The sequence below is a fragment of the Marmota monax genome, unplaced genomic scaffold (genome assembly GCF_021218885.2).
Source record: "Marmota monax isolate L192 unplaced genomic scaffold, Marmota_monax_Labrador192_F-V1.1 WCK01_AAM20220418_F8-fsc00120, whole genome shotgun sequence".
NCBI classification, from domain to species: domain Eukaryota; kingdom Metazoa; phylum Chordata; class Mammalia; order Rodentia; family Sciuridae; genus Marmota; species Marmota monax.
The window spans coordinates 4508086-4532065 of NW_026694424.1; the positions used below are offsets into that span (position 1 = coordinate 4508086).

A 23980-nucleotide genomic window follows, 5' to 3' on the forward strand; every position below is an offset into this window, starting at 1 on the left:
AAAATAGGCACAACTGTTGACTTCAAGGGAATGACACTCCGGACGAGGTTTAAAAGCAGAGGCTCATCAAAGCTCCCCTTGACTAGGTGAATGCCTTTGTACATCTTCAGTCTTGAAAAGAGCTCATTAATTTAGGACTTGGAGGCTGAGAAGAGGAAGTAGTCTTATCATTAAGGGTGACTTCTATATGTTATTAGTGCCTACCGTAGAAGATTTAAAGGACATCAATGAAAAGCACAATATGCAACAAAAAAAATCACTTGTAAAGAACTCCTACTCTAGGCTTATTAACTAAGTAATGACAATTAAGATTTAAGAATTATAATATTTTCCTAGAGAACAAGAGATACAAACAGAGCAGGAGTCTTTGTCACCTTCTTGGTCAAGTAAAACATGGGAGGTGGGCCCATGGGGAAGAAACCTGTGACATTTAAGAAATCTAAGACATTTATGATGATGGAGTCCAGAAGATGCTTTGATTGGTGGAGAAGAAGGATAGTTCCTTCGGATCTTTGTTTGGGGAAAAAAAATTGACTTAGTTCCTACAAAGTTCTTCTACTTTTTTTTTTGGTAGATCCTAGAGGAGGAGTCCAGAGAGAGTCAGCTGCTCTGGGGCTCATGAGCAGCCAACTCGAGTAGCCAAGAAGGAGAGGCTGGGTGAAGCCCAGGTGAGTGACAGAGGGCCGGAAGGGAGACAACCCGACACTGGCACTCTCCATGTGAAGTGCTGATTCATTCCCAGTGTGGGCAATAAACCCTCTGAAGGGAATTCCAAAAATGTTCTAGTATTTGAACAAGTACAATGATCACTTTGAGAATGGGTACGTGTGTTATGGTTTGTGTAAAACAAATCCCATGACATAATTCATACATTTCTCTAATCAAAAACAACAACAACAACAAAAGAAAAATACAACCCAGAAGTAAATGCTGTGCTTTGCTCTGGACAGAAAGCCTTGCCTATGAGATACAAGATCACCTGCAGAACTATGTGTCTGAAAGTCCTCCATCATTTATCCTGAACAGAATTCAACTTTTGGTAGAAACAAGTTGACTTTTGGTTAAAAAAAACAACTACCTTGTAAGGGATCAGAAGATAAAAAATTCTATGTAAAGAACTTTTTCCCCCTAGTACTAGGGATTGAACCCAAGGTTGTTCTACCGCTGAGCTACATCTCCAGCTTTTTGTTTTTTTATTTTCAGACAGGGTCTTACCAAGTTGCCTAGGCTGGCCTTAAACTTGTAATCCTCCTGCCTCAGCCTCCCAAGTTACTGGGATTTCAGACGCATGCCACCCTGCCAGGCATAACGTACATTTTATGTAACATCAGGTAAGTGCTACCAGGGGCGGCAAGTTGAATAATCAGATACCTGAGAAAGTTTCCTCAAGAAAGTCCAATCTGTGCTCCTGACAAATCTGTTTGTTCGTTTATTGTGTGCTACAAGGAAAGTGAGGCAAAGCTGGAGAAGATGAGAATTTGAACAATGCATGAATCTCTGCAATTCTAAAAAAGGCAGCTTTGTCTGATTGTTTACCGGGCCCTTGGGTTCAATTAATGCATGTGTTTTCAAGGGTACAGTGTTTCTGTCCAGGTACAATGTTCATAGTTGGTTAAAAAGAGTCTCACTTCTATGAAAGGTTGAACGCCAATGCAGTTCTGTTTCACACCAATATTTCAAAGTACAAATCACTCCAGATAACAACCCTTCTCCTAAGTATAAATCCCTCAAGTGGTATGTGCATATTGGTGAAAACTCATATGAACCCTAAACAACAACATATCTGAACCTCAACCTTGCTAGGTGATTTTAGGAGGCCATTAGATAATGTGATCTTGTCATCTCTCCAACCTCATCTTTGTGTGAGGATTTGGAAAATATCACTTTGGTGAGTAAGGTGAAGAAGCCAAACTGTATTTCACATGACTTGTGTAAGGAGCTGTCAGATTGGGGAGTTTGAAGTCAGGTAATCCTTGAGCTCCTGTACCTATGGATCATGCAGTGCTCTCAAGATCATGAAATTGGGAGGGAAAAACTCTTGAATGAGGACACTGGGATTTGTGCTGTCAAATGAACTTCAGACTTTCAGTTCACCTTAACTACTGTTTACTTATTTTTGCTTAATGGAACTAAGAATATATCAAATGACCTTATTCTCAAACTCTGCCTGTTAAATGGGAATGGGATAATGAATTCAAAAGGTTATTTTTGAACGAAGCTGATGTCACAGATCCAAACTGCTGAGCTGTCATTTATGCTGAGAAGTGAAAAAGATAACTCAGAAATAATGTCTAAGATAAAAAGTGCATTTGATTTGATAGGATAGGATAGTTCTCCACAGAAAATGAAAAAAAAAAAAAAATGCCCTCCATGACTGTAGGCCGCCTAGGTCCATGAGCAGAGGAGGGAGATTTCCATCTAGATGTGGTCTTTTCGTTTATGCACAGATGCTGAGAGAAGCAGAGTGTCCAGGTACCTGTTTCAGGATATTACACCAGGTGCTTTACTTCCTTGTACCTTCAAGCCATAATGTGCTCTGGGAGGAATTAATAATCCCTTGAAGCTAAATATAATGCTAAAAGGATGACTGCAGTCAATGAAAGAAATATCTACCACTTTTATCTTCTTTTAATTCCAAAGCATAATGGAAGAATAGTGTCTATCAGAGATCTCTACCTTCTACCTTCTCTATATTAAAAAAAAAAAAAAAAGCAAGGAACATGCCGTGAAATTGAATTTTCAGAAAATATTTTCATAGCAGCATATGATAAAAAATGCTATTCCCAATAGGGGAAAAAAGTTAATGTAATGAATGACTTGAGTTAGGAGCATTAAAAATAATTTCTTTTGATTAATCTGGTCAACCTCAAGCTGCTTCTTATTTTGAAGCCTTTTTTTTTAGAAGCTAATCTCATTTATTAAAGAGCACAGCACAGAATGGGGTGTACAGTTTAGTCAGCACACCCTAATCTCAATCTATAACTCTATATGTCCTCCCTGCTAGTCGATATTAGAGATGCTTAAAATTCTTTTGTGGAAGATATTTAATTTTGTCACTTACCTTCCCAAAGAGCCCATGCAATTTAAAAGGAGGCCAAATTAATATGCACTTAAAAGAAAATTAAACCCGGAGACTTTTCCCCATTCCCCCACCTGGAGTGTAAGATTATTATATAAACCCACAGTGTAAGTATATTACTTCATTTGTGGGGTTGGAGGTTGAGGGAAGATATCAAAGGATTACAAATGCAGAGACAATTATTAAAATACTAATACACAAAGTGAGTAATTTGAATCACTTTCTTAAGGACTTGTTTGTGAAACAAAGATTTAATTGCTGTTGCAAAAAAAAAAATCTGTATGAAGTAGAAACTGGTTTCAATAACATTAGTAGAGAATGTGTTCTAGAAAGTGGAGGTAACTGGATGTAAAATTCTGGCAGCGATATAACAGAACAGTCCCAGATGGTTAGCCTGAGGTCAACACCCAATGAGGATGAAAGCCTTGTCTGGGGAATTTTGGAAGATACCTGCGGAAATATTACACTGGGCATAAATCAAATTGAACTGTTTTCACGAGTGTTGTGAAGTTTCATATAGTGAAAGTTTTTTTCTGCATGCACTCTAATTTCACAGCAAGGGTGGCATAGAATACCTAAACACAGAAGAGAGCATTCATGCAAGATATCTAACTCCTTGATATAATAATGGATACACTTCAAAATGATTACACTATCATTACATCTAGGGCTTTCTGCAAGTACAAGGTGATAGTTACGGAAAGCATGGCCCCCAGTACCAACATCTATACAGCAGCCACCACCTTCTATGTGTTCTCCTTTTGCATTTTTGTTTTGTTTTGTTTTCATTTTCCTTAATCAACTCTGCTGTTGTTGCGGCTGCTTGGCAAAACTAGTAAAAACGAAATTGTAATCATTGAAGATAGCACTTTGGCAATCAAGACTTTTAAACCCTTCAATCTTCTGGGGTGAAGAAAGCACTGTGTGACATTTAGAACTCTAACGAACAAACAAGATGGTCACAAATTTTCCTGGCTTGGAAGGTTTCCACAACTTTCCTGATCAGGCCATCAGAAGAGATCTGACTTAAGTTTGTTTCAAAACTAACACAAGGAAATTCTGGTTCTGACATGATGTGAATAGTCCAGTAAGTTCCATCTGATTTCATTCCATTCACTGAATACCCACAAAGGATTGAACAGTGTGGCATCAATGACAGAACCTGGTATCAGGTCACAAATTCCATTCTCGTGAGTGACGTCCTTCGAAGTAACACCATCTGTCATGTAGAACTGGTCCATAACTGCTGGGTCAAGCTCACTCATCAAAATTTCCAGGCTGACTTATTACCTTACTCTCTGGGAAAAGCAGAGTATACAAGTACCCACAGTCAGACTTCATACATCCCATATAATATGCTGCTCCATTTGGGAAAATTGCATTAAGAAATTCTGTTTCTTCCTGGAAATTCCAGCGTGGGTATCCTTGATAAGGCTTCATGAGATTCTTACAAGAATCAAAGAAGCTTTGAATTAAGTCAAACCCACTGTAATCCCTAGCAAGCTTCAACAGCGGAACCTGTGCTTTCAGCAAGAGGGTGGTACCACGGGTCTTCAGAATGAAACGACTCTTGGAGACAAACATGCTATTCTCACTGAATTCATAAGCTTCCTGCTTGGCAGTTTTGTAATTGAACATTGCACATCCTTCAAAAGTCCATCCCACTCAGATGTGGGGATAGCGCAAAGACCCCCAGACCCTTGGTTTGCATCAGATTGCAGCCAGGAGAAACCAAACCTCCAACAGATTCTTGGTCCCTTCAAAACAAAAATGTGCAGCTTCCATCACCATGAGACTGCGACTGACCAACAACCGCAGAAAATCAACTAAATTAAATGTTTTCTCCCACCTCTGCTGCTGCCACCGTGGATTGTTCCAGCTATTACTAAAGTTCATGTTCCTCTTTTTTTTTTTTGCTATAATTTTATATTAATTTTTTTTTTTTAAAAAAGGGATTCATAAAATTTTCCCAGCTTTGTATGTGAGTGTGTGTGAGCGAGAGTTGTGCGTGAGTCTGTTGGAAATAGAGGCCAATACAGTTGAGCCTCTTGTAGTTCACTGCTTTCCGGTGACAGAAAGTAGAGCGAGCGCTAGCTGATGTCGCAGGCCATACTGTGCAAGCCATGTTGAAGCTCTATACCATGATGTTTCCAAGGACAACATTACAAGGCTTTTCAAAAAGACATATTCCAGGTTATATAAAAGGATTCTTTCTGGGCATTTTGAGATTACAGGATGAAAGGTTCTACAAAAGAAACAAGACAGACTCAAGTGTTATTGCTAGGAAACACGGAGACTTTTTCCTGTAACCTCTTGGAATCATTAACCTCCATTCCATTTAGATAGCTATTAGTCATAGTTCATGGTTAAATGATCAGTGGATGAATGTTTTCCTAGAGAGTTTTTGTGCTTTGTCATAAGCACAGTGAGTCGTTTTTGCTGCAACATCAAAAGTTCACTCAAATGTAAAAAGGGACAGAAATCAGTCAAGGTCAAATACCTGCGATCTGAGCCGCACATGATACTATAACCAAATTCTAATCATCCAGGAAAGCAGATTACAGCAGGCTAAGTAGCTTGTCCAGACCAGAAATTTACCAGATTATCTACATTGGGAGTGGCAGCTTTGGGTTCTCAAATATTTCCTCCAGAGCACTGAACACTAGAAATCGTTCTTCATACTGGTGTGTCCATAATGACAAACACCATAAACAGCAGCCAATCTATCCTACAGCTGGATATATAGATTCAGACATGAAATAAACAAGGATTTGTCCTATTCCAACAGGCTTCCATTAGGAAGAACATTTTCCATTGCATCAAAACATACATAACGTCTCGCTGACTACCACTTTTTTTAAAATCAGGTAATAACTGTAACACAGGGTAATAGTGTCCCAGCTGGGCTACACAGGTGGCAGCTAAAACACGGTTATGGGAAGGATGACCTCCAGTATCAACATCTATGAAGCAGCCACGACCTTTTATGTGTGTTCTGTTTTTGCATTTTTTTCTTCATTTTCCTTAATCAACTCTGCTTTTGTTGCTGCTTCTTGGCAAAACCAGTTAAAACAAAGTTGTAATCATTGAACAGGAATAAGGAAATTGCCCCGGAATCAGGAAACCCAACTTCAGAGGTGCCGTTTCTTTCCTATCAAGAACTTCAGAACCTTTATTTTCTGCAAAATTTCACTATCAGGTACAACTAATCCTTTCCTGGAAGACTTCAGATACAGTTTTCCCCTCCAGGGGCCAAAGAGTAGACATTTTCTTTTATCTCAATGTTTGTCAATTTAAGTTGTTGACTCAGTCTAACTGAGAAACTGAGAGAATAGGTGCAGGGCTTAAAATGGATTATGGCAGAACTTTGTCTTTTCACACCCCAAATAAGGCTGACATTTCCTGGCTCCACCAAACTTTCAGCTCAGATTGCCCCCAAAGAAATGGTAAGTTTGATAGTGACTCAAAGATCCTCAACCCCGTATCTCTCCAACCTCTGCCCCCCCCACCACATCACAATAAGAAAGGGCATTGACCTGACACTGTGCCCCTTTCTTGTTCAGCACTGTGTCCCCATTGGTACATAGGAAGAGCGGTGACGACAGTGGTGGTAAGAGCAGTGGGTGGTCATCATAGTCATTAACACTAACTGGCTGCTTTCTATATGCCACCACAGGGCTAAAACCCTGTTAGGCATTATCCAATTGAATCCTAAAAACAACCCATGCAGCAGGTGCTACTATTATACTTGTTTCTCAAAAGAGGAAACGGAGGCATGGGGAAGCTAGGTGACTTACTTAAGGTCACACAGCTGGTAAGTGATCGGGATTTGAACTTAAGAAGACTACCCCTTGACCACCCCACTTCTGACAGTTTTGACATATTACTTTGAGCAAACGAATAAGTGAAAAGGAAGAGGAACCTATGAAATGCCATTCTCAAGGCATCCCTTATGATTAGCAAAGTTCCTTGAGTTGCTAGGATGCCAACATCCATGAGAAATTGCTCATACTAGTCCTTGGAAACATATTCACATTCATTTCTGAAAGCTAGAAATAACTTCCTAAGGGGCCTGCCTTGTAATATGTGTGACAATTGATGGTGATAAATGCATTTCTATTGGGGTGAGTCCCCCACTTGGGAAAAGTAGAAACTACAATCCATTCTTCATGTTCCTCCTCCAAAATCTACATAAGAATCTCAAAACAAGCCAAAGTGTAGCAACAGAACGGGGACTATTCTGTCAGTTTCTTCATAGTGGTCAGTAATCCACCCGGGTGAAAAGAAGTTCAAAAAGGCAGCTATATTTTGTCATCACCATCAATCCAGAGACTTCCAATGAGTCTCCTCTGCTGAAATGGAAGCTATATAGTGTCCAATGGCCCAATCCTCCCTTCCAATCTGCCTTATGCAGTGGTCTTGGTGATCGACTCCCTAAAATAGATTCTACCCCAAATGGGTAGCCATGTTATGTTACCTTCATGTTATGATAATGAACATGTAAAGGCAAAACATTTATTTAGCTCATGGTTCTGGAAGTTCAAGTACAAGGTGCAGCATTCCCACTGGTTTGGGCCTCTGGAGAGGGCAAAAGACGGAAATGGCAGGGAGCGCACGCTGGAACAAACTGCTCCTATCTCAGGCCAGGAGGCAGAGAGAGAGGACAGGCCAGGGTCACACAATCTCTTTCAGAGACAGAGAAATGCCTAGAATGAGTGAAAGGCAAAAGACTTCTTTTCTCTATTTTTTGAACATCCAAAAGAAGAAAAATTTGAAAGAAGGCTAAAAGAATTTTTCTTAAAAGCTTAATGCAAGTGTGATTGAAAAATATTTTAATAACTCTGTTCACAGTTCTTTATGCTGTGAAAAGTATTTTCCAAGTGCTTGCGTGGCAGCACATTGGATTTTCACCAGCATCCTGAGCTTCAGGTAGGTCCTGTATAAACTTCCACTAACAAAAGAATAAACTATTATTTAGAGAAGACTATGACTAGAACCTAGATCCCCTGATTTACCCCTCAATATTTTTTCCATTTTCTACAGAATCTGTGGATTAGGGGTCAGTAACAGAGTGAAAATGGCATGACCTTTGATTCTAGTGCTGGACCAACAATTACCGACTGACCACCATACTCTAGGCTAACTACTTGTACCTAGTGCATAAGAGGTGCTCACAAAGGACCATCGTTACAGTAATTTCCCCTTCTGTAAGGGGGACATGTTACAAGACCCACAGGGGATGCCTGGAAATAAGGGTGAAAGATTATTAACTGTAAAGTCCTGCTCAAATCAGGTAAGTAACCTTTAGAACCTTCACCTAAACTAAATCATGCCTGATTTTTTTTATTGGTTTTTTTTTTTTTCATGCCTGATTCTTAACCACCTTTACCTTTAGCCCTTACAATCATAAATGGCATTCACATGATTAAGCATGTTCATATAAGAGCTTTCATTATCTCATTGATTGCTCAGTTGTGAAATTTACTTATCAAGGACGTGTCCGGGAGTAAAACTGTTCCTAATGAGAAGACGCTTGTCCCTGGAAACTAGTCCAGTTACAGCCAGACCTTAGGGCCTTCCCACACTTGTGGGCCCTGGTGACTCTGAGGTGGTCCCAGGTGGCCTCATTGGCATGATATCTGAGAGGGGCACAAGGATGGCTCAGAAGATCTGGGCTGAAACCTGCTCCTCTTCACTCTGGGGAGTGTGAACCCAAACCCCTCAGGCAGCTCAGTGCTGGCCACCCTAGATTAGGGTTGGCCTCAGTCCAGCCTCAGGACACCAGGAAAGGCCACTCTAGAAGAGCACATGGAGGAATTGGAAGGGGCAATTGTCCTAATGATGGACTTTGATCTCATTTTCCTCATCAAGAAAACTTGGCTTATAGCACAGAAGAGTAAAAATTTCTCTTTCTGCTTTTTTTTTCCTCATAACAAAGCAGTAATAATGGTGAGGATAAAAATTCAAATGATCCTAATGGTTTTAGTTAGAATACCCAGCCACCTCTCTCAGGTTGCCTAAAACAGTACTGGCTTGTGCCTATTGTCCTGGTAGAATTAATAATATTTCTCTCCTTCCTCAAAGGTTTCTTAGTTTGCATAATAAAGTATGAGGTCTTCCAAGATTGAGTTGCTTAGGAAATGACCTTGTGTTCACTGGTCTAATATTTACCAGTTGAGCCATCTTCAGATCACCCCCCATGAAGGCTCTTGTAGGGGAGAAGCAACTTAGTGAGGCCCTGTCTCAAAATAATAAAGGATTGGGGATGTAGCTCAAGGGTAATGCACCCCTGGGTTTGATACCCAATACTGGGAGGGAAAAACCCCTCTATTTTAAAAGATTGTTTTATCATTTCATGTACTGACTAATTTCCTTAGCATTGACAAGGAATGAAATATACGATGTAAACGTAAAACCCATGAACTTGAAAATTTCCCTTCTGAGAACTTTAAAATTTTTGTTTATATGTACTAAATACTACATACTAAACATAATTCTGTCTTTCATCTTAATCAAAGTCATGATCAAAAGCTATTGATTGTACTGCTCCAAGCAGCCCCAAATGTCCCAGTCTCCATCATTCCCACCTGCTGTGGCCAGAGTGACGTGGGGAGGATGCCCCAGAAAACCCAGGAGTAGGGTTAGGAAATAGACTCTGTTAAAGAAGGAAAAGGAGGAGGAGGAGGAGGAGGGGAGGAGGAGGAGGAGGAAGAAGAGGAGGAGGGGAGGAGGAGGAGGGGAGGAGGAGGAGAAGAGGAGGGGAGGAGGAGGAGGAGGGGGGGAGGAGGAGGAGGAGGAGGAGGGGGGGAGGAGGGGGAGGAGGAGGGGGGGAGGAGGAGGGGGAGGAGGAGGAGGAGGAGGGGAGGAGGAGGAGGAGAAGGAGGGGGGGAGGAGGAGGAGGAGGAAGAGGAGAGGAGGAGGAGGAGGGGAGGAGGAGGAGGGGAGGAGGAGGAAAGTCATGGATTGCATTATTGCATGGTGGAGTATCGTGGTCATGTGGCTGAAGGAATGATTGGCACTTAGGTTTTCACAGAATCCTTTCAACTCTGCTTTTCTTCTATCTTCTCCCTTATTGCCCACTGCCATGTCTCCACCTGGCAGCTATTGGCAGTTCCAGATTCTATCCCCTTTTTAAATCCATTAAACATAACTAAAAAGAACAAGAGGTTGCTGAGGAAATCGCCACACTCACTAAGTCAGTATCCTTCATTTTCAAAACAATTCTGAGTCACCGGGCTCCTATCAGAAAGTAGATCCGCTTCTTTTAGAGTAAGACAGACCCTTGAGATGAGGGTTGCCTCCCCTGTGGGGGCCTAATCTAATACTTCTATGTCCTCAACGATGTATATCTCATGCAGTAAATTTACCCAAAAGTCTAACCTCAGGAAAAAATGGAACATTGTCGAATCACTGACTTTAGTTCACAAATTGTCATCGATGGAAATTTTTCTGCAAAATCCATTACCTTCAGTAGAAAGGTACAGAGCAATGGTAGAAACTAGCACTCTCAGCTCACTCCTGTCTTTGCCGTTGCTGTTCAGTATTTTAATGGAAGTCCTAACCAGGTCAATTAGTCAGGAAAACAATCAAAAGTGACCCAAATTGGAAAGGAAAGAGTAAAACTGTATTTTCTTGCAAATGACATGATTCTATATATAGAAAATACCAGATAAACTACTGAAAAATATGAGAGCTAATAAATTCAGCAGAGTTGCAGGGTCCAGAAAAATAAGCTGTATTTTTATACATTAGAAATGAACAATCCAAAAAGAAAATTAAGAGAACAATTCCATTTACAAGAGCATCCAAAAGAACAGAAACTTAGCAATAAAACTAACCAATGAGGTGTACACCGAAAACTGTGAATCATTACTCAAAGAAATGAAAGAAGAACTAAATAAATGAAAAGACATCAGTGTTCATAAAAGGAAGACTTGATATTGTAAAGGTGACAGTACTCCCCAAAGAAATCTACACATTTAACGCAAGCCCTATCAAAATTCCCATGGCAATTTTAACATAAATTTTTAAAAAGCCAATCCTCAAATCCACATAGAGTAATAAGTGGCTCTGAATAGCCAAAACAATGAAAAATAAAGTTAGTAGATTCACACTTTCTGATTTTGAAACCTCTACAAAGCTACTATAACAAAACAATGTAGAACTGGGAGTTTATCTCATTGGAGAGTGCGTGCCTAACATAAACAGGCTCTGGATTTAATGACATGTTTACACACACATGTCTATGCATACACACACACACACACACACGCCTATGCATACACACACACACATACACATAGTAGCAGAATAAAGGTACACACATAGACCAATGGTATAGGATTAACAGGGCTGAAATGAGTTATAATATTTGTGGCCAGTTATTCTGACAAGGGTACCAAGATCATTCAATAGGGAAAGAACATTCTATTCAACAAATAGTTTTGGAAACACCATATTATTAGGTGTAAAAGAATGAAGCTGGACCCCTACCTCATTCCATGATCCAAAATTAACTTAGAGAATATCAATGACTTAAAGAGCTAAAAATATAAAGATATATATTGGAAGAAAACATGAGGTGATTTTAGATTTGGCAATGATTACTTAGATTTGACACCTAAATAATCAACAATAAAAGAAAAAATAGATGTGTTGGACTTCATAAGCATTAGAACACTTTTGTGCATCAAAAGGTTGTTATCAAATAAAGGTTGGCGAGGATGTGGTGGAAAAGGTACACTCATACTTTGCTGGTGGGACTGCAAATTGGTGCAAAATATGGAGATTCCTCAGAAAATTGGGAATGGAACCACCATTTGATCCAGTTATCCCACTCCTTGGTTTATATCTAAAGGACTTAAAATCAGCATACTATAGTGACGCAGCCACATCAATTTTATAGCAGCTCAATTCATAATAGCTAGACTATGGAACCCACCTAGGTGTCCCTCAGTTGATGAATAGATAAAGAAAATGTGGTATATATACTCAATGGAATATTACTCAGCTTTAAAGAAGAGCAAAATTATGGAATTTACCAGTAAATTTGCCAGTTGGAAAATATCATGCTAAGCAACATAAGCCAATCCCACAAAACCAAAGGCCGAATGTTTTCTCAAGTATACGGATGCTAATTCACAATAAGGCGGGCAGGCACTAGGGAAGAATAGCATTACCTTAGATTAGGTAGAGGGAAGTGATGGTAGGGTAGGGTAGGGGATGTGGGGATGGGAAAGATAGTAGAATGAAACAGACATTATTACTGTATGTGTATATGTGACTGCATGACCAATGTGATTCTGCAACATGTACAAGACACAAGCAACTCAGTAAAACCCTGTCTCTAAATAAAATACAAAAAAAGGGCTAGGGATGTGGCTCAGTGGTTGAGTGCCCCTGAGTTCAATTCCTAGTACAAAAAAAAAAAAGGATGTAATCAGAAAGAAAAAAGACAATCTAAAGAATTGGAGAAAAGATCTGCAAATCAAATATCTGAGAAGAGCTTAGGATCCAGATATATAAACAATTGTTACAGCGCAAGAACAAAAAGACAAAAAGCCCAATTTTAAATGGGCAAAGAATTTGAAAGATATTTCTCTAAAGAAGATATACAAATGGCTAATAAGCACCTAATGATATTTTTAACAGCATTGATCATGAAAGAAATACAAATCATAATCATGATGGGATAGTTCTTTGCACATACCAGGATGGTGTAACCCAAATAAGAAAAAGAAAATGTGTTGGTGAGATGGGAAGAAAAAGGAACACTCGCTGGGCGCTGTGGTGCACACCTGTAATCCCAGCAACTCCGGGGGCTGAGTCCAGAGGATCACAAGTTCAAAGCTAATCTCAGCAACAGCAAAGCGTTTAGCAACTCAGTGAGACCCTGTCTCTAAACAAAATGCAAAATAGGGCTGGGGATGTGGCTCAGTGACTGAGTGTCCCTGAGTACAATCCCCAGCACAAAAGGAAGGGAGGGAAGGAGGAAGAATGGGAGGGAGGGAGGGAAGGGAACCCTCATACATTGCCAATAAAAACAGAAAATGTTGAGCCACTGTGGATAACTAGTGATTCCTTAAATGTTAAAAACGTAATTGCCCTATGACCCAGCAATTTCAACCCAAAAGAATTGAAAACAGGTCTTCAAACAAAAACTTGTCCATGAATGTTCGTGGAAGCACTATTTACAACAGCCAAAATGTGGAAACAAACCAAATGTCCATCAAAGAATGAATGGATGAACAAACTGATATATTCATACAGTGGAATATTATTCAACCATAAAAAAGAACAAAGTACTGGTACATGCCACAACATAGACGAACCTTGAAAACATTAGGCTGAGTGAAAGAAGCCAGGCACAAATGGTTACATACTGTATGATTCCCTTTAGGTGAAATAGCCAAAGCAGCAAATCCACAGGAATGGAAAGCAGATTTGTGGTTCCCAGGAGATGGAGGGGGGGCGGAGTACTACTTACTGGATATGGTCTATTCTTCTGGGATGATGAAAAAGTTGTCAAACTAGAGAGAGGAGGTGGGTTCAGGACATTACAAATGCACTAAGCACCACTCAGTTGTGCACTGCTAAATGGTTCATTGTAGACTCCACTTCAGTGAAAGACGTATGCATTACTTTGTTGGTAATAGTACATTCCCTTAACTCCAACTCAGTGGTTCTTATATTCTCTCACAGTGAATATTAATCACATTGGCTTTTTTTAAAACATCACATTCAGAAATAAAAAAATTAAAAAGAGAGGGTTACTTTTAAAACTGACAGTAAATTGTAGAAAGAATTGACCAAAAATAGGTATCAAGTAAGGCATTTTCCAAATGTTATTTTTTTTTAAAGAGAGAGAGAGAGAGAGAGAGAGAGAATTTTAATATTTATTTTTTAGTTTTTGGCAGACACAACATCTTTGTTTGTATGTGGTGCTAAGGATCGAACCTGGGCCGCACGCATGCCAGGGGAGCGCGCTACCGCTTGAGCCACATCCCCAGCCCCCAAATGTTATTTTAAAAAGAAATTTATGTTCATAATACCCATATAAATATGAATCCAAATATGGAAAATTCCTTATCAAAGTCCAATTTGCCTGTTAAGTGTTTTTAACGACTGAATTGCCTCTATTCGGTAAAGAAATATGAACACAGTCCACCCCCAGTTCTCAGTACCACCAAGAGAAAGTTCTTGCATGTACCTCAAAAGACTTAATATAAGTAACAGTTCAGCAGGAAATGCAAAGGGGGAGGAGGAGGAGGGAAAATAAAAGACTGAATTAAAAATGTGAGAGAGAGTCTCTGTTGGAAAATGGATTCTTTGACTGCATCTCACCTATTCTACATATTTCTTATCTTAATCTAGGAGGTTGGGACCAAAATGCCCAACACCACTTTCTGGAGAGAGAATCCTCCTAGTTTAGAAGGGAATGATGTGGACAAAGGCAACTCGGATGAGCTGACCCCTGGACCAGGGGGGCTACTTAAAACACATCTCTGGCTTCGGTTTGTCATATACTGGTATTTGGTGCGTGCCCTGGAGTGCTCTCTGTTCTTTTTTGTTTATTATTGAAGGTCAGTTACACAGAACGGATTTCAAGGTGGTGTCTTCATACATGCATGTAACACACTTGGATCATTTCCACCCCCTCTATATCCCCTGGCGCCTGCCCTCCCCAGCCCACGTCCTCTTCTCTAATAGCCTCCCATCTAGTTTCATGTCCTCTTTACCCAGCCCCGCCCCCCAAATTCCACATGAGAGAAAACACACAAAACTTGTCTTTCTGTGTCTGACTTATTTTGCTTAGTGGATGATCTCCAGTTCCATCCATTTCCCTATAAGACATGATTTCATTATTCTTCATAGCTTAATAAAACTCCATTTCTCATACACACACACACACACACACACACACACACTTTCTTTGTGCGTTTATCTATGGAGAGCACTTAGGTTGATTCCATAATTTGGTTATCATGAATTGTTCCATGATAAACACCACATGCAGTAAGTATCACTAAAGTACGCAGACTTTAGTTCCCTCAGATACATATACCAAGGCGTGGTATAGCTGGATCCATTATTTTTTATCATGGAAAATACACATAACATAAAATACTATCTTTCCAATCATCCTAAAGTGAACAATTCAGTGTCATTCAGTACATTCACAATGCTATGTGACTATTACTGCTACCAAGTTCCCAAGAGGTTGATCACCCTAAAAGGAAACCCAGGCTCACCAGGCAGTCCTTAAGTCCTGCCTAACTGCAGGCCTAGGCGACCACTCATCAGCTTTTGGCCCCTGTGGATTTACCTATTTAGGAATTTGGGGGGCAGGGGAAGCAGAGGGGAGGCCAAGGATTTAACCCAGGGCACTTGGCCATTGAGAGGGCCTCGCTGAGTTGTTGAGGCTGGTCTCAAACTTGCAATCCTCTTGTCGCAGCCTCCCTAGATACTTCTTATAAGAGTATTTTATAATATGTGGCCTTTTGTGCCTGGCTTCTTTCAGTTAGAATAATGTTTTCAAGGTTCATCTATGGTGGGGTATGTGTCTGTGTTTCATTCTTTTTATGGGCTGAATAATAATTTGTCATATGAATTTACTAAGATCTGTTTATCCATTCAACCTCTCGACTTTTGGCTATTGTGCTTCTATGAACATTCATGTACGAGTTTTTGTTTCAACATCTGTTTTTGATTCTCTTGGATACATATCTAGGAATGGAATTGCTGGTCTTATAGTAATCCTATGTTTAACTTATTGAGGAACTATCAAACTGCTTTCCACAGTGGCTAAACCATTTCAGAGTCCCACTAGCAAGCTGAGTCACACTCTTTATGTCCTCAAGTTTTAGGGTTCGTTGTAAAGTCATTCAGAAGGGTTTTCAACCAATATGATTTTTTTATTTTGTTTTCTGCCAATGTTGCATGTTCTACACTATTTAAAATAGCCTAAAGTAAGAAATAAATATTCATATAAATTTATTTGTCTAAATCAAGAATGGTAAATAATGGCATAAATCATTTCAGTCTTTTTATTACTGTATTTAATTATCTTTTAATCTTGGGAATAGATAAATAATAGCTATTTTGACCATTTCCTAAGTTCACTTGACCAAGAAACACCTTCATGACCTAGCAGGAGCTAAAGTAAAATACGTATTGAGTTGCTACAAGAAATGACTTCAAATTTAGTTGACATTTTGTAAACCTTTTAATAAAGCAAAAAGATTGGGAACTAGGGGCTAGGGTTGTACCTCAGAGATAGAATGTGTGCCTAGCGTGTGTGTGGGACTAGGTTCGATTCTCAGCACTGCATATAAATAAGTAAAATAAAGGTCCTTTGACAATTCAAAAAATATTTTTTAAAAATTGGGAACTATTTTTTTTTATTTTTAATATACAGCTGAAGGAAGAATGACACTGCTAAGTCCAATCTTGATCTAAGATTCGGTGTAAATAATAACTGTTAAAAGTGGATAATCAGCACTGACCATTTGCTGCATACCAGACACTGTACTGGTTTCCATTTCACCTTCAAAATGATCCTTTGAGGTCTCTGGTTCTGATTATTCCACTTGATAAATAAGAAGGAAAAAAATAGTGAGGTTAAATAACTTGCTCAAAGTGAGAGTACATAGTTAGAATTTGGATTCGTACTTATTTTTTTATACTAAATCCCAGGATCTCAACAACTCCAAGTTCACATGTTTGTCTTCATTTGCTGTGTAACTAGAAAAACCCTATTTCTTGCAGGTGCACTGGGGCAAAAGAATAGATGCAAACTGCTGGTGTTATCGTATTTGGGTGATCATAAATGAAATTATTTTAAAATGTATTATTCATTTTGAATAATTTTCATAAAAATCAAAGACTGATTATTAATATTCTCTTGGAAGTATTCCTATTTTAGCTCATTTATGTTAGACATAGTTGGTGTATCAGAACATCATACTTCTCTGTTTAGTCTCCCTCTGTCAGCTGTAGACCTTGGGAAGCAGGTTTGAGTAATACACGGTTTGGTGTCCTAAGTCCATGAAGTAGAAAGACTAACATATATTGAAGATGAAGAACATGACACATAGCTCAGATCAGCTGTCTTCAAAGTTGGTATTCAGGGCCTGGGGATAAGCTCAGTTGTCAAGAACTTGCCTAGCATGCACAAGGCTCTGGGTTCAACCCCCAGCACCACACTGGGTAGGGAGATATATATATATATATTCACATCAGTTTGACAGTAAGCCAATGGAAGGCTGTCAGGGTGTCACTGATGGATGGAATGTCATGCATACTAAGTCTTCTTACATCCAAATTTTAAGTACAATTTGGAGGGGGAAAAATCCATGGTACATTTCCTTTTTACAGAATAGCTTATGGCATCTCATAGAACCAAATGGAAATTTTTAAACCATTTGAGTGAAGATTCAGGTAGATGATGGTGAGCCCCTTCAGAATGAGAAGATAGCAGTGAGGATGCTGTCTCCAGCTAGGGTTTGCTCATGTTTTTCATTTAAAGCAGGGTGATTTGTTCTTACTATGTAGCCTCTATATTCCCAAAAGTTTATTTTGTCATTCATTACTTATACCTGAAATCCCCCACAAATAGTTTTTGTTTGTTTGTTTGTTTGGTACAGGGGATTGAACTCAGGGGCACTCAACCACCTAGCCACATCCCCAACCCTATTTTGTATTTTATTTAGAGACAGGGTCTCACTGAGTTACTTAGGGTCTCACTAAATTGCTGAGGCTGGCTTTGAACTAGCGATTCTCCTGCCTCAGCCTCCAAGCTGCTGGGATTACAGGCGTGCACCACCGCACTCAGCTTGTTTTGTTTGGGTTTTTTTTTGTTGTTGTTTTTTGGAAAGCTCTAAGAGAAGAAGGTAAAAATGTGATTCAATTTCTGATCTTTTTGAAGCAAATAAAGAAATATAGACCCGTTCAGAATTTACACTTTATAAAAAAGCCTGCCTCCAATTATATTGTTACATGTGTGTATAAACATGTAACAGTGAATTTCACTATTATGTAAAATTATAATGCACCCATTAAAAAAAGAAGCAAAACCCAGCCTGCCTCAGGCATTTTATTATAGTAAGAAAAAATTGGCTAATTATTATGGGCTTATTATTCCCTAATAATTAAGTCCATTCAGAATTTAAACTATTTATAAAGAAAGGTAATTTCTCCTCAATCCTGCTGAAGTTATCACAACCTGACATTATACAGAATTGGAAGTCAGTCTTCCCTTCACTGGGATAATAAAAATATTGTGGGACAGAGGAGGCTAGAGGAGTTAAGCAGCTAAAACATCTGGAAGTCTCAACAATCCAAAGGTACCACTAATAATATTTTGGAGCAACTTACAGCCAAGAAGCACATGGCTGAGTATGGTCAGAGACACAACAGTCACCTAAATGTTCTTTGGATGCCCAGAGTAGGACTTCGGGTGGTGATGGTGGGTACTGGTGGTAGAGCAGGTTTGGAAGGAAGAAGGACACAGAAAATACAGTATGTAGGCAATCAGACAACTTCCATTTTCTTCTTGGCTCCTCTCCCATGCTCTCAGCCTGGTCCCAAGCAAGGGCCTCTGCCCCAGAAGAAATCTTGTCACCTAGTTCAGCAAAAGTCCCATCCTAATTTAAAGCCATCTTCCCTAAGAAGTTATTAGTCCATTTTCACTGAATATAATGAAATTCCTGAGGCAGGAGCTGTTATTTTTTTATTGGTGGTGCATTATAGTTTTACATAATAGTGGAATTCGTTGTTACGTGTTTGTACACACAGAGTGTCACAATATAATCTGAAGCAGGCTACTTTATTAGGAAAAGGGGTTTGTTTAGCCCACAGTTTTGAAGGATGGAGGTCTAAACAGCATGGCGCAGGCTCTGGCACAGGCCCCCACGGCTGCATTACATCATGGTGGAGCACAGGGATATGTCTATGTGGTCCCTCTCCCTCTCTCTTTAGAACTACCGGAATTCAATCATGGGGTCTCCATCCTAAGGGCCCAATCTAATCACTTCTAAAAGACCTCACTTCTAAATGCGATGTTTGTATAAAGTTGTTCCATTAAGATAAACACTTTGAGGCTTAAACTCCTGCATAAGTTTAGTGGGAACAACTATAATCAAACCACAGCAGAAGGCGTCCGACAATTTTGCTCTCAAGTTGACTAAGATGGCAACTCTCCCAAAGGGTATTTGACTCCCAAAAGAATTGGCCTCTCACAGGGAGAATTGTAGGTGAGCAGTGGAGTGAGCCTGGTAGAGTAGAAAGTACACATCTGGAAGGCACAAGACATTCTTCCCTGATTCCATCGTCTTTTTATGAAGCAAGGGGCTAGAAGGATGGTCACAAAGTTCTCCCATTCTAGCCCTTGAAGACTCCAAGAGCACAGTGGTGCCTTCCCAGTGCTAGTGAGCCAGAGGCCAGCTCTGCCCCTGGACAAACAGTGCAGAGACAGAGGAGATGACTAGGTGGTAAGCACGGGGTGAGTCAGCCCAGAGGTCAGGAGAGGCTGGCCAGCCGGAACTCAGCCCACACTGGGTAAGGATGTGTGGGTGGAGGAGAACTGTTCTCTCATACCAAATCTCTCACCACAGCTGTCTGTATTTCACCTTCCTGGCCCATCCTTGGAGATGAGAAGCAATGAGTAAAAAAAACACTCAGAGGGAAAAGGTGGTGATTAAGCCTTATAATTACAAAGGGGACTCTGCCACTCTCCAGGGGTGAAGCCACTAACTTCACCAGGGCTTCCGGACATCTTACATCTCTTGCCTATGTGTCAAAGATGCCATGATTTCCATCCAAAGGTGAATGACTGATAGAGATCCTCAGGTAATTCTATTTCCTGCAAAAAAGAAAGTGGAATTTTTTTTTATTATATTTTTAGGTGTAGATGGGCACAACACAATGCCTTTATTTTTATGTGGTGCTGAGGATCGAACCCGGGTCCCACCTGTGCTAGGCAAGTGCTCTACCACTGAGCCACAATCCCAGCCCAAAAGTGGAATTTTTTTTTAACTTTTTTTTTAGTTGTAGATGGACACAATATCTTTATTTTATTCATTTATTTACATGTGGTGCTGAGGATCGAAACCAGTGCCTCACACATTCTAGGCAAGCGCTCTACCACTGAGCTACAACCCCAGCCCCGAAAGTGGAATTTTTTTTAGATAGCAATCTCATCCATCATACACTACCCCTTGTCCCTGAGCCTGAAGACCCATGTGCAACATTAGCAAACCTCTTTGCCCTCACACCTGCTTTTAAATTTAGGCTTAAGAGTAAAAAGTTTTTGTTATGTACTTGTTTACAATAGTCCAAAGTTTATGACAGTGGATGAGTGTGTTTCCTAATTTTTGTTTGTAATGGAACCACAGGTAGACATTTAAGCAAAGGTAACAAGCTAACACCCTCGCCTTCCTGTGGTAAAACGATAGGAAGTGATTTATAATCTGTCATCAGAGTCAGCTCAGCTAGGCAAAATCACCTTTTGCTGCATTAGTACTTGGTTAGCATGATCTAAAACTCTTGGCAAACTGAAATAAAAAGTATAATATTTATCTATTGTTTAAAAAAAGATTTCACAATTCTAAAAAAATGGTCTTCAAAATTAAGAGGATTTAGATGTGTATATGTATGCATATATAATATATAATATTTAAAATTTGTATTTAAATATAATGTATTAATTATATATTAAAGGATTATGTTATATGTACCCTTTTTAAAATACAGACTTACATGTATAATTGAGAGTCATCTCAATTTGGTGTTGATTGCCTATAACTCAAATCTTCAGGGCATAAGCTAATTGCTAGAGAGAACAAAGAAAATTTGACAATGAGAAGCTAAGGTTATTTTTACTAACCTCTAAAACTCAGATATGAGCTACACCTGACTGTAAAATACTAAATGCAATCCTTGCAGCGAAAATTTTAATAAAACAATAAAAACTTTATTGCCTTGTGAAGATCAGGCCTATTTTTCCAATAATTGTTTAATTCAAATAGAATTTCCCACCTTTTTGATTTTGGCCTATTTTTAATCCCTTTACAGAAAATTGCAAAAGTTCTATTTAAGAGTCTGGCAAATCACCAATTCAAGCGAAGTTAGATGTCATGTAATAAAGACTCCAAAATATTTGTTGATTAATTATTCTACAGTGTTACTGTATGACACTCACATTAACCAAAAAGTATTGTCTCATGCTTACAATAGAATAGCTAGTTTGAATGTCATTAGACATGCATGGATAAAAACCGGGCATACCAACATAATCAGGTCAATAAAACTTAATTTATTTGAAATATAGAGCATATAAACTTTCAAATGACAGTGGCTAAATAGCCACCATCTCCTAGAATCAAGAAAAAGGAAGGTGGGAAGGGCTGGGGCGTAGTATTGTTCAAATTATATTATTATATTATATATTGTGTATAAGTAGGAAGGTGTAGCAACAAATCTTATCAGTATGTACAACCAAAATGCCTCAATCAAAAATGTGTGTGTGTGGGGGGGGGTGTTCAAAACTCCCACCTGTGGATGATTGAATTATAATGTAACATCATCATAGAGAATCACAAAGCAATGATAATAGGAGTTACAGCAGTGGCCTTGAGTATCTTCAGAAGGTGGTAGTGAGTACAAAAGGTGAGGTGTAGGGACATATTCAGAGTGTGATCCCACCTTTGTTATCTAAGAAAAAAAATGCTTATAGTGTATCTAAACATGCCTATGTCTAAATGTCCATATATATGTATATGACTATGATATGTACAAGTCTACATGTAGAGTCATGCATGGTCATATATAAATGGTTATGTAGAAAATAGTACTAAAGGACACACACCAGATTGTTAACACTTTTCCTGGGGAGCTAGAGGGTGGGGGCTGTAGATGGGATGCACAAGGGTAGAAGAAAAATAGAAAAGGAGATTGAACCAAAATGCATGATTCCATTTGTGTAAAATTGTATGTATGCATTAAAGAGACGAGAAAGAAGAGATTTATATCCATAAAATTATAAGGATGGCTTTGGAATATTTTTTAAATGTTACAGAAAAACATCTAATATGATCGCCTTTCCTTTTTTTAATGTATTAATTATATATTAAAGGGGTGTATATCTTTTTTTTAGTTGTTGATGGACCTTTATTTTAATCATTTACTTATATGTGGTGCTAGGAATTGAACCCAGTGCCTCACACATGTGAGGCAAGCACTCTACCACTGAGCCACAACCCCAACCCCCTTTCCTATTTTTGAAGATCACTTTATACCTTCTTTTTTATAAAATGAACACTACTCATTAAAAAATATATCAGAAAAATAGAAGCAGAAGGAAAAAGAAGGCAAGATTTTCTATTATTCCAAGAACCAAGGTGACCATCATTGAGTTCCTGAAGCACAGCCTTCCAGGGTGTCTCGTTAAGGGGTCCTACACACCCTGCTACGATCTCCCTGTATCCAGTCAAACTGAATTATTCATGTCCGCAGTGTTTCTTCTTCACTGACCTGGCCTCCCCATCTCTCATAAGCACAGGAGTCGCCAACACCCCTCCTTCTCTCTTCATCTTCCTGCTGGAGCATGAAGGAAACTTTAGGTCCCATCCACACCCCAGAAGCAGAAGAAAACTGGGCACAGGAAATCCTGGCCCACTCCTTTTCCTAAATCACTTCAATGGGGCTGTCCCCAGCTTTCCAGCCAACCAACTATAAGAGCGTCTCCTCCAGGAGCTCCAAACATTAAATGAATAAATGATTTTTAAAAATCCCAAGCTTTCAGTGTTGCCAACTTTAAGGACGTGGTCCTTTCTCTGGATTCTCTTCCAGAAACACACTAGATGTTTTCTTCTTTCCCCTTCTGGGACTTTTTCTCCCTCTTTTCCCAAGTCACTCCTGAACAGACAGGCAGGTTTCAGATCATGATTATTTTTGAAGATCACTTTATACCTTCCTTTTTATAAAATGAACTTGGGTTTCAAGCCTATTATTTGGCAGCAAAAACCTATTTTGGATGTCCGAAGCTGATAATCGTTTAAATTTCCTTGGGCATTTTTGTTAGGTCACCAATTGACCATTTAATTATCTCAGAGTTCCGTACTAGAAGCAGATACCTTGACCAGACCAGGGGTTGGGTTACCTACCAAAAAGAGCACATAGGGAGCACATTAGACTTTTTCCTAATAGTGTTCTGTTTCACAAAGAAACCTTCATCATGATCATCAATAACATTAACCTAGTCCAAGCCTATTCCTGTTTGCATTAAAACATAATTAGTCACATTAGTTATGTTACAAGGTAATTTAAGCAGAAAAGCAATCCCCACCTTCCAGAAAACAAACAAATACTAAAATCAGATGGTGTACCTGTCAGGGATAAGAAATCCCTTTCTTTCTATGACTAAGGTTCATATTGGGATTCCTTCAACAGAAAACAGATTAGCAAGAGAAGAGCACACAAACTTATTTACTGTAACTATCCAGGAGGTATGGGAAACTTCAGAAATTAAGAAGTAAAACGACTAGTAAAAATGTGTATTTTTTTATGCTAGGTTTGATGAAGAAACAGGTGGTTGTGGAGAAGTACAATTGGATGAATGTATAAAACCCAGTTCTTCTGTGTCCTCCGTCTTTCAAGATATGAATGCTCTTTTCTTGCAGGTCCAGGGATAGCAGGAAAATACTCCCTCAAATCAGAGACTGAAGACACATCTCCCAGGAGGGGGAAGGGGAAGATGCAAGTGGCTTCCTGCTTCTGCTTTTCTCAAATGGCAGATGCCGTATTTAGGGGAGCATGTCCTTACTCCCATTGTACCCAAGAAAGCACACACGCTCCTTAAAGGGGCCAATGAGCACAGCTTAAAAGATGTCATCAAGCTACTTA

The 23980-nt window shown here is 39.3% G+C and overlaps 1 long non-coding RNA gene and 1 pseudogene across 1 annotated transcript; one reads left to right on the forward strand and one right to left on the reverse strand.

Moving 5' to 3' along the window:
- On the forward strand, positions 1-23969 carry LOC131423175 (uncharacterized). Its single transcript, XR_009224253.1, has 4 exons — positions 1-86; positions 575-668; positions 1204-1331; positions 23758-23969. It is a non-coding gene; the product is annotated as an uncharacterized LOC131423175 (long non-coding RNA).
- LOC124109631 (S-adenosylmethionine decarboxylase proenzyme 1-like) lies at positions 3753-4864 on the reverse strand (annotated as a pseudogene).
- Positions 23970-23980: the final 11 nt, after the last annotated feature.